The sequence below is a fragment of the Triticum urartu genome, chromosome 6 (genome assembly GCF_003073215.2).
Source record: "Triticum urartu cultivar G1812 chromosome 6, Tu2.1, whole genome shotgun sequence".
In the NCBI taxonomy this organism is placed as follows: Eukaryota; Viridiplantae; Streptophyta; class Magnoliopsida; order Poales; family Poaceae; genus Triticum; species Triticum urartu.
The window spans coordinates 203,742,307-203,754,692 of NC_053027.1; positions in this window are offsets into that span (position 1 = coordinate 203,742,307).

Genomic DNA, 12,386 nt, shown 5'->3' on the forward strand with positions numbered 1-12,386 from the left:
AGCGCGTGAAGAAACTCCATGTTGATGGGCTTTTGGAATCACTTGATGCTTGCGAACCATGCCTCATGGGCAAGATGACTAAGACTCTGTTCTCCGAAACAATGGAGCGAGCAACGGACTTATTGGAAATAATACATACTGATGTATGCAGTCCGATGAGTGTTGATGCTCGCGGCGGGTATCATTATTTTCCGACCTTCACAGATGATTTGAGCAGATATGGGTACTTGATGAAACATAAGTCTGAAACATTTCAAGAGTTAAACGAATTTCAGAGTGAAGTGGAAAATCATCGTAACAAGAAAATTAAGTTTCTACGATCTGATCGTGGAGGAGAATATTTGAGTTACGAGTTTGGCCTTCATAAAAAACAATTCAGAATAGTTTCGCAACTCACGCCACCTGGAACACCACAGCATAATGGTGTGTGCGAATGTCGTAACTGCACTTTATTAGATATGGTGCGATCTATGATGTCTCTTACTGATTTACCACTATCGTTTTGGGGTTATGCTTTAGAGACGGCTGCATTCACGTTAAATAGGGCACCATCGAAATACGTTGAGACAACACCTTATGAACTGTGGTGTCGGAGTTATTGGCCATGGGTATCTCATCCGCCCCCATGACATTTGAAGACATCGGGGCTGACTGCGCCCCTCCAGCCTCAGAGATTGATCGCCGCCTTCTTGTGGCCGGCTGGTCCAAGCGACCAGCTGCGAGAGGGGCTGGCTCCTCGCAGGCAGCCCCCAGAGGGGCTGGCTTCTAGCAGGCGGCCCCAAACACCCTCAAAGTCTGAGCCACCATGAATGCGATGAGACGATGCATGGCTATAGAGAAGCCTTCCACCCTCGAATCCAGGGCGGGTCATGGCTACAGTGCGTCGTACCGGTTGGTGATCTCCCGCATGGCGCGGCACTGTAGCCCCTTCGCCCATGACATCACCCAAGACAGAAGGGGCCCAGCTCTCACGACGGACTTTCGATACGGCCCGCAGGTGGCGGGGCCCTACCGTCTTTGGAAAGCCAAAAGGCGGCAAGCTTGGTCGGCTAGCTCGGGGGGAGGCCGGCTCCCACCAGGCGGCCCTCCCCTTCTTATGAGTTTGTGCACCATCAGCCGGGAGGAATAGGGAATGGCTACAATAAATGACCACCAGGCGGCAGGACTGTAGCCATGCCTCCCCCGACAAAGCAAGGATCATTAGAAGCACGGCTATAGTGATGAGCCACCAGCCAGGCCCGCAAGCGGTGGGCGTGGCCTGTCGGCCAAGTACAAGACAGCCGACGGGGCCCACCAGTCGGCGGGCCCCAGCTGCCAGTGGAGAAGCCGGCCACAAGAGACAGTGACGGACTGGGCCTACACCCGGCCGGATTACCATTGTACCCCTGGGGGTAGGCCTATATAAACCCCTCAGGGCACCCAGGCAAAGGGTTCAGATTCTTAGAGAAACACACACATAGAGAGAAGGAGCTAGGGCTGGCCATGTTCTTCTTCCTCCTCTAGAGAAACAACTCAAGGAGCATCTTCTAGCCTCTCTTGTTGAGTTAGTGATCATGCGGAGACCCCGCAGAGCAGTACTAGGGCTGTTATCTCCCAGGAGAGCCCCGAACCTGGGTAAGATTCACCGGCGTGCATGTCTTCGCCTCATCCCCTTTCCTGGCACCGGTGACGTCTTATTAGCCCCCTCCATGATAAGCCATCCTTTGGCATATGTCGCACGACACTCCCGACATTTGGCGCCCACCGTGGGGCTAGGTGCACCATCATCCAGAGATCTGTTCTAGATGGGAACCCTCTTCCTCCCTAGCAAGCGTAGCTAGCCCAGCATGCCGGACAGAGTTTGCACCGACGCGCTGCACGGCGCGGAGGTCGCATGAGCAGGGAGACACCTCGCCGACCTTGTTGGTGAGGTTCGCCTTTCCGACGAGCCGGTGTCCGACGCAGGCACCGACGGCCTCGAGAGCCGCCTCGTCAACCTCCTCGGTCAGCTCCACATCGCCAATGAGCTGGCCTTTGACTTGGAGTCGATCGGCTCCACCATCCCCGATGCTTGTCGACTTCGACACGGCCTCCCTCGACGCTTTCCCCACCAACGTGGTGTTAATCGACGATCTGCTCCCACGTGCGGAGAACGGCGGCAGCACTGTCACAGAGGTACTTATCATCAGCCACAATGGGGGCTCCGGAGGAGCTGGCCAGGACCCATTGCAGGAGGCAATGTAGGATCTGTCCACGCCCATTACTGCGGATGCGGACACCGAGACGCTGGAAGCCTGCTGCGTATCGCTTGTGGAGAACGCCAATAAGTTGGCTACCATGCGTCGCCTCTCCGAAGTCTTCTAGCACAAGGTCGGTCGCGCTGTCGGCGGCACACCGACTGCTGCTGGGCCCAGCCGAGCCGGCACGGTCAGGCAGCGAGGCGGAGCCATCGCCAGCATGTTTGGAGTGGACTGCCCGGTCTACGCCACGCCCATGGAGAACATACGCGCCGCCCAAGCGGCGACAGATGAGATGTACCACCTGGAGGGTGACGAGCGTCGCTATATGACGGAGTGAGTTCAACAACTTATTGATGCGGCTACTGCCCAGCAAGAAGCCGGCTATCGCGCTGAAGAGCTTCACCAACGGGTTGAGAACCCACCCCCTTGCCAAGAGCATGGAGCGACCTCTGGGACACCGACTGGCGGCACCCGTGACAGACGAGACAACGAGTCGGCTGCCAGTCACAGCCGGACTCGCATTACCATCGAGCGCGACCAAGACGGCCGCCCTCGAGCAGTCGAACCACGGGACGATGATCCATTGCCGCCGCCTCCTCAAAGGGAGAGGCGCGCCTCCCTGCCGCCTGTTAACCATCCGACTTTTGGCGACCGGCTAGGCCGTCGAGAAGGAGTTGGCGAGAACGACGCCCGCCACCGGATTGACCGGTTGGCTCGATCCCTGGCGCCAGAAGAAGAAGACACGATGGGTGTCGGTGTCAAAACCGGCGGATCTCGGGTAGGGGGTCCCGAACTGTGCGTCTAGGCCGGATGGTAACAGGAGACAAGGGACACAATGTTTTACCCAGGTTCGGGCCCTCTTGATGGAGGTAAAACCCTATGTCCTGCTTGATTAATATTGATGATATGGGTAGTACAAGAGTAGATCTACCACGAGATCAAGGAGGCTAAACGCTAGAAGCTAGCCTATGGTATGATTGTTGTATGATGAAGTTGTCCTACGGACTAAAACCCTCCGGTTTATATAGACACCGGAGAGGGTTAGGGTTAGACAAAGTCGGTTACAATGGTAGGAGATCTTGAATATCCGCATCGCCAAGCTTGCCTTCCACACCAAGGAAAGTCCCATCCGGACACGGGACAGAGTCTTCAATCTTGTATCTTCATAGTCCTAGAGTTTGGCTGAAGGTATAGTCCGGCTACCCAAACACCCCCTAATCCAGGACTCCCTCAGTAGCCCCTGAACCAGGCTTCGATGAAGACGAGTCCGGCGCGCAGATTGTCTTCGGCATTGCAAGGCGGGTTCCTCCTCCAAATTCTTCATAAAAGTTTTTTAAACACCAAGAGTAGTGTCCGGCTCTGCAAAATAAACTTCCACGTATTGCCATAGAGAGAATAATATTAACACCAATCTAATTTGCTGCCGTATTCCGCAGCGTGACATCACACTACGGTCAAGCCTTTATTCGAATCGTTTTCACTTCTCCACCTCAACGTGTTTTGCGAGGCGGTTTCCTTGGCACGTCTTGTCAAAGCAGAGATCGTGTCCCCTTTGTTTACGGGATTCTCGTTAATACGTACGTGGGTAACCCAACTGCGCCACTTATCACGGCGCTTGGGAGGCAAGCGAGTTTTACTAGGCTGGTGGGGACGCATAGTCGCATCCGCCCATATAAGGGGATAAGGATCCACCTTTTTACCTACGCCTTGTTCCTCCTTTGCCTATCCATCTTCTGCGCACCGGAGCTCCAGCGCCCAAGCCCGCACTTCCTACCTCAACCCTCTGCAACAATGTCCGGAGCGGGAGGCAAGTGGATGGTCTCCTCCGTCACGGAGGGCCATGTCAAAAGGTTAAGGAAGGCCGGATACTTGTCCAAAGACATCGCGCACCGGCTTCCTGAGGAGGGGCAGCTTCTCCCCACCCCAAGGCCCCATGAGAGGGTAGTATTTCTTCCCCACTTCCTCCGCGGACTGGGTTTTCCTCTCCATCCATTTGTCCGCGGGCTCATGTTCTACTATGGCCTAGATTTCCACGATCTGACCCCGAACTTCATCCTCAATATCTCGGCGTAGACCATCCACTTGCCTGAGCAGCACCGCACTCTGAGCAGGCTCTTCGACATGACATACGAAGATGTCTGGAGGGGGCTAACCAAAGGCGCCGAGGCTCCCACATCCGCCTCCAAAGACCGCGGATTCAGCTCACAGCGTCCTGCTGGCGAGGTAAGATATTTCCATCCTTTACAGGATGTTAAGTTTTTTCATAGTTTGACTCTATGCGGGATCTAAACTCCCTCACCTTTGACAGGATTGGTGGGAGAAGTCCAGACAGATTAATTGTCCGGCTCCCTTGCCCGAAGACCCAGCCCCTGCTCTCCTAGAGAAGCTGCTGGTTCTGGCACCTTATGTGGTGCCGGAGAAGAAGGCCAAGAAGAAGAAGGCCACGGGGACTCGAAAGAGTTCCCGGCATATGGTGGTGTCGGACTCGTCGTCCGACGAGTCCGAGATGCACTCCTCCCGTGAAAACGAGGAGGAGGAAGAAGAAACCTCTCCCCCTCCAGCGGGGGGAGGAGAGAAGAGGAAGGCTGCCCCAGTAGGGGAAGCCGAGGGGTCCAAGAAGAGGAAAACCCCTCCGTCGGACTACGTCCCCGACGCCGACGAGGACGAAGAGGAGTGGCTAGACAGGGCCAAGCGTCCGGCGAGATCGTAAGTGTTCAGATACCAGAGTAACTCGTGATATTCCCTTTGTTGCACAGCTTTCCCTAACGTCAGATATAATCATGTAGTCCGCCCAAGGACGGGCTCGACGAGTCATCGAGCGGCTCCCTGGATTCATCGGACGTGAATTCAATTCCGCCAGCTGCTTCCCCCTGTGCTGCGGATGACGCTGAAGTGGCGTCGCGACAAGCTCCAGGGCGAGAGGAGGTGGTCCAGGAGGAGCCGCGAGGCGACCTCCCGGACTCCAGGAGTGAAGGGGACAAGACCCCCCTGGCCTCCAAGTCCGGCTTTAAGCCGGACACTGCGCGGGAATCATCAACGGTTCCGGACCACGGTAGGCGAACTCCTGCCAAGAGGAGCAAGCCTACTGAGCCGGCGTCCTCGATCCAACCGGAAGCGCCGGACAATTTGCTGGAGGAGCTTAAGGGCGCCTCCATCGACGAGGAGCACCGTGCCATCATGAGTACGGTGGTCGAGAAGGTTCGGTCCGCCAAAAGCGGACTGAATGAAGCTTGTGCTAGCTTTCTAACAGGCTTCGAGGTAAGTAAAAATATGTAAAAATATTACCGTATAGACAGTAGCCCCTGATGCTCTGTTTGGCGTTCGGAAAGAAAAGCCGAATAGAGGATCTATTAAATATCATAGGAGTCTAACTAAAAAGGAGTCAATATACGTATGCAGGCTTCGCTGCTGGCCACCGTCGCACTGACTGCGGAGGTGGGTGCCCTGAAGCAGGGCCTCGAGCGGACCGAGCAAGAGCTCGGCCTTGCCAAACGGCAGCTCGAGGAGAAAGAAGGTAAGAGATACCTTATAGAAAAAATGCCTATAGGAAGGCGCAATTGCAAAAAATGACAGGAGTATACTGCTTATTGTAGGGGCCACAATTGAGGTGGCGACCCTCAAGCAGGCGCTGTCCGAGGCCGAGAAGAAAGCAGCCACGGAGCGCGCCGAGCGGGAGAAATTTGAGGCGCAGGTCGGCAAGGTGCGGCAAGAGCTTCAGGTTCTCATGCAAAAACATGAGAGTTTGGAGCTCGACTCGATGACGCGAGCGTCCGAGCTTGCTGCGGCCCTTAAAACTGCCAAATCTGCCAAGGCCGAAGCCCAGAAGGCCCTCTAGGAATTGGGTGCGGTGAAAAAGATAGCGGCGGGTAAGGCATTCTATATGCAAAGCAGACATATAAAAGTAAACTACTTGTTATTTACCCGAATCCGGAGCTCTCCAGGGGCATTCGAAGATCTTCCCCGCCGCATTCTACCGATTCGAAGATCTACCCGAATCCGATGCCGCCGCATTCTACCGAGCCGAGGAAGGCAGCTCGACGGAGAAGGTGTTCTGGTCTCAGTAAGCTGAGGCCGGACACCCTGTGCCCTTGAGCGACCAGCTGAAGCAGCTGGTCGAGCTCCACAAGGTGGCCGAACAGGCCTTGAAGGGCTTCATAGTTCGACTGTGGCCTGGAGAGGCCCTGCCTGGGAGCTACTTCGGACTGGTGCGGCGGCTGGTGGAGGCTTGTCCAAGGCTCGAGGTCATCAAGCGCTCTGTCTGCATCGAAGGTGCCCGTAGGGCCCGTGCCCGTGCAAAGGTGCACTGGGGTAAGCTGGACAGTGAGAAGCATGTGAAGGACGGGTCGCCGCCGGGGAAGGAGCATCGCAATCCCGAGAACTATTACAAGGATGTTCTTGCTAGTGCCCGCATTGTGGCGGATGAAAGTACCAAGGATGTAATTTTTGAATGAACTCGCTCGTGTTATCCTGTGCACTGAAAACTTGTTCATATGCGCTAAGAAATGCTTGAATTTAAAATATTACTTTCTATGCGGCCGTTTATCAAAACATTGAGAGATGGCCAGTCGTCGGCTTCTGCCCCCATGCCACTAGTGCTGGGGTGTTCGGGATAAACCTGAGCGCTCTTTTTCCCATGATTGGGTCTGTCGAGGGAGGCGGTCAGCACAACGAACAAGGCAATCAGACTATAATGCTTAAAGACTCTCACTTAGCCAAAGAACTCTATAATTTTAAATTTCGGCAAAGCCCCTAGTATTCGGAAGACCGAGTTCGGGGCGCTATCCATGCCTTGGCCAGACAAAGCCAGTTCTTCGCTCGAAGCGGCATAAGCCTTTAAGGACTCGAAAAACCTCTCAAACAGCGACTGGTCTCTCGCCTCATCACGATAGTCAGTTTTAGCTTTCTCCACTGAGGTGCTCGGCCCAGCTCAACTGGGGCACAATCGCAGTGGTTCTCCTAGTGCTACCATAGCCGATATAGTGGAACGTAAGGCACCAAAACATAGGAGCCGGGCAAACCCAACTATTGACCCAAATCATTATTCGGAGCCGATGCATATAGTGCTATAAGTTCGGGGTGCCGCACTTGTGAAAGTGGATGGACTTCTCATGCCATATTGATGGGTACTGAAGCCCCTGGTGTATTTTGCCGTACCACAATGTACGGATGCAGCATGTTATTAATAAACATATATATAAAAAGAGGGTAATGCAAAAAATAGACAAAAAGCTATGCATTCTTTATAGAAAGGCTGCTATGAAAGCGGAACGATACAAATAGTGCGATAAGCAAAATAAATTGGACTATTTAACATGTCCTGGCCAGGGGTAGGCCGCGGAATTGTATTAAAAACAGGTATACTGCTCGCAATAGAGACCACCTGGGAGTTCCATGATGCGACGTGGCTTGTCTGCTTCCCTGGATCTTGCATCGTTTGTGCGGCAGTTGAATTGCCGAACGGGTCGTCCGAAGTATGGAGTCCTGAGAGTAAGAAAAAAAAGAAGGAATCCGGCAACCCCTGGTGCGGTTTAAGCTGTATTTCGGGCGTTTCTTGATAGTGCCCCTTCCCCTCTGCCCATGGTATTTCAAGAGCGTAGTTATGTACGCGAAGCGCTGGTTTCACTATATTGCGAGGGCTAGGGTTGGGGCCGCATTGCTACGCTAGCTCGGAACATTCCAGGCAGTCTTGTTGTAGGGTACTCCGGGCGCGCTTGACAGTGTCCGGCTTTTTGAAGGCCGAACTGGAGAACTGCCTAGAGAGGCTGCTTTGTACTTCTGCTACGAGCGCTGCCGTGTGCTCCTCCGTTCGGAGGGAGCGTTCAGTGTTCCCATTGACCGTGATTACTCCTCTAGGGCCTGGCATCTTGAGCTTGAGGTATGCATAGTGCGGTACCACGTTGAATTTTGCGAATGCGGTTCGCCCGAGCAGTGCGTGATAGCCACTACGGAACGGGACTATGTCGAAGATTAACTCCTCGCTTCGGAAGTTATCCGGAGATCCGAAGACCACTTCCAGTGTAACTGAGCCTGTACAGTTGGCTTCTACACCTGGTATGACGCCTTTAAAGGTTGTTTTGGTGGGCTTGATCCTCGAGGGATCTATGCCCATCTTTCGCACTGTATCCTGGTAAAGCAGGTTCAGGCTGCTGCCGCCGTCCATGAGGACTCTTGTGAGATGAAATCCGTCAATGATTGGGTCTAGAACCAATGCGACGAAGCCACCGTGACGGATGCTAGTGGGGTGGTCCCTTCGATCAAAGGTGATCGGGCAGGAGGACCTTGGGTTGAACTTTGGGGCGACCGGCTCCATCGCATATACGTCCCGTAACGCACGCCTCCGCTCCCTCTTGGGGATGTGGGTTGCGTATATCATGTTCACCGTCTGCACTTGCGAGGGAAATCCCTTCTGTCCACTATTGTTCGGCGGCCTGGGCTCCTCCTCGTCGTCGCTATGCAGCCCCTTGTCTTTGTTTTTGGCTCTTAACTTACCTGCCTGCTTGAACACCCAACAATCCCTGTTGGTGTGATTGGCTGGCTTTTCGGGGGTGCCATATATCTGGCACAAGCGGTCGAGTATTCGGTCCAAACTGGACGGGCCCTAAGTTTTTGTTTTGAATGGCTGTTTCCGTTGACCGGATTTGTAGCCTCGGAATCCGGCATTAACAGCCGTATCCTCGTTGCTGTCGCTGTTAACGCGGCGCTTTTGCTTGTTCCGACGTGACCTGTCACTTTTGTCCTTGGTATTCGAATTACCAGTGTTCTTGGTTAAGTTGTTACTATGAGCTAGCCAACTGTCTTCTCCCGCGCAAAAGCGGGTCATGAGTGTCGTGAGGGCTGCCATAGATTTCGGCTTTTCCTGTCCCAGGTGCCGGGCCAGCCACTCGTCACGGATATTATGCTTGAAGGCCGCTAAGGCCTCTGCGTCCGGACAGTCGACTATCTGGTTTTTCTTTGTTAGGAACCGTGTCCAGAATTGCCTGGCCGATTCTTCTGGCTGCTGAATTATGTGCCTTAGGTCAGCGACATCCGGTGGTCGCACATAAGTGCCCTAGAAGTTGTCAAGAAATGCGGCTTCCAGGTCCTCCCAAGAACCGATTGAGTTTGCTGGCAAGATGTTAAGCCAATGCCGGGCCGGTCCCTTAAGTTTGAGTGGGAGGTATTTGATGGCTTGTAGATCATTGCCGCGGGCCATGTGGATATGAAGGAGATAATCCTCGATCCATACCGCAGGATCTGTTGTGCCATCGTACGATTCGATGTTTACGGGTTTGAATGTTGGGGAACGTAGCAATAATTCAAAAAATTTCTACGTGTCACCAAGATCAATCTATGGAGTCATCTAGCAACGAGGGAGGAGTGGATCTACGTACCCTTGTAGATCGCGCGTGGAAGCGTTGAAGAGAACGGGGTTGATGGAGTCGTACTCGTCGTGATCCAAATCACCGATGATCCTAGCGCCGAACGGACGACACCTCCGCGTTCAACACACGTACGGAGCAGCGACATCTCCTCCTTCTTGATCCAGCAAGGGGGAAGGAGAGGTTGATGGAGATCCAGCAGCACGACGACGTGGTGGTGGAAGTAGCGGGATTCCAACAGGGCTTCGCCAAGCGCTGCGGGAGGAGGGAGATGTGTCATGGGAGGGAGAGGGAGGCGCCAGGGCTTAGATGTGGTTGCCCTCCCTTCCCCCCACTATATATATAGGGCCAAGGGAGAGGGGAAGGGCGCAGCCTTGCCCCTTCCTCCAAGGAAGGGTGCGGCCAAGGGTGGGAGGAGTCCATCCTCCCCAAGGCACCTCAGAGGTGCCTTCCCCTTTTAGGACTCTCCCCTTTTCCTCTTCTCTTGGCGCATGGGCCTCTTGGGGCTGGTGCCCTTGGCCCATATAGGCCAAGGTGCACCCCCTACAGCCCATGTGGCCCCCCGGGGCAGGTGGCCCCACCCGGTGGACCCCTGGGACCCTTTCGATGGTCCCGGTACAATACCGGTGACCCCGAAACTTGTCCCGATGGCCAAAATAGCACTTCCTATATATAATTCTTTACCTCCGGACCATTCTGGAACTCCTCGTGACGTCCGGGATCTCATCCGGGACTCCGAACAACTTTCGGGTTACCGCATACTAATATCTCTATAACCCTAGCGTCACCGAATCTTAAGTGTGTAGACCCTACGTGTTCGGGAGACATGTAGACATGACCGAGATGACTCTCCGGTCAATAACCAACAGCGGGATCTGGATACCCATGTTGGCTCCCACATGTTCCACGATGATCTCATCGGATGAACCACGATGTCAAGGACTTAATCAATCCCGTATACAATTCCCTTTGTCTATCGGTACGACACTTGCCCGAGATTCGATCGTCGGTATCCCGATACCTTGTTCAATCTCATTACCGGCAAGTCTCTTTACTCTTTCCGTGAAACATCATCCCGTGATCAACTCCTTGATCACATTGTGCACATTATGATGATGTCCTACTGAGTGGGCCCAGAGATACCTCTCCGTTTACACGGAGTGACAAATCCCAGTCTCGATTCGTGCCAACCCAACAGACACTGTCGGAGATACCTGTAGTGTACCTTTATAGCCACCCAGTTATGTTGTGACGTTTGGCACACCCAAAGCACTCCTACGGTATCCGGGAGTTGCACAATCTCATGGTCTAAGGAAATGATACTTGACATTAGAAAAGCTTTAGCATACGAACTACACGATCTTTGAGCTAACCTTAGGATTGGGTCTTGTCCATCACATCATTCTCCTAATGATGTGATCCCGTTATCAATGACATCCAATGTCCATGGTCAGGAAACCGTAACCATCTATTGATCAGTGATCTAGTCAACTAGAGGCTTACTAGGGACATGGTGTTGTCTATGTATCCACACATGTATCTGAGTTTCCTATCAATACAATTCTATCATGGATAATAAACGATTATCATGAACAAGGAAATATAATAATAACTAATTTATTATTGCCTCTAGGGCATATTTCCAACGGTCTCCCACTTGCACTAGAGTCAATAATCTAGTTCACATCGATATGTGATTAACACTCAAGGTCACATCCCCATGTGACTAACACCCAAAGAGTTTACTAGAGTCAATAATCTAGTTCACATTACCATGTGATTAACACTCGATGAGTTCTGGGTTTGAACATGTTATGCTTGTGAGAGATGTTATAGTCAACGGGTCTGAATCTTTTAGATCCGTATGTACTTCACAAATCTCTTTGTCATCTTGTAAATGCAGCTACTACGCTATATTTGGAGCCATTTCAAATAACTGTTCTACTTGGAGCTATTCTAAATTGTTGCTCCATTATACGTATCCGGTATCTCTACTCAGAGTTATCCGGATAGGTGTTAAGCTTGCATCGACGTAACTCTTTACGTCGAACTCTTTATCACCTCCATAACCGAGAAACATATCCTTATTCCTCTAAGGATAATTTAGACCGCTATCTGGTGATCTACTCCTAGATTACCTTTGTACCCTCTTACCAGATATGTGGCAAGGCACACATCAGGTGCGGTACTCAGGATGGCATACCATATAGAGCCTATGACAAAAGCATAGGGGACGACCTTCGTCCTTTCTCTCTATTCTGCCGTGGTCGAGCTTTAAGTCTTAACTTCATACCTTACAACTCAGGCAATAACTCCTTCTTTGACTGATCCATCTTGAACACCTTCAAGATCATGTCAAGGTATGTGCTCATTTGAAAGTACCATTAAGCGTTTTGATCTATCCTTATAGATCTTGATGCTCAATGTTCAAGTACCTTAATCCAGGCTTTCCATTGATAAACACTTTCCAAATAACCCTATATGCTTTCCAGAAATTCTACATCATTTCTGATCAACAATATGTCAACAACATATATTCATCAGAAATTCTATAGTGCTCCCACTCACTTCTTTGGAAATACAAGTTTCTCATAAACTTTGTATACACCCAAAATCTTTGATCATCTCATCAAAGCATACATTCCAACTCCGAGATGCTTACTCCAGTCCCTAGAAGGATTGCTGGAGCTTTGCATACTTATTAGCATCTTTCAGGATTGACAAAACCTTCCGGTTGTATCACATACAACCTTTCCTCAAGAAAATCATCGAGGAAACAATGTTTTGACATCCTATCTGCAGGATTTCA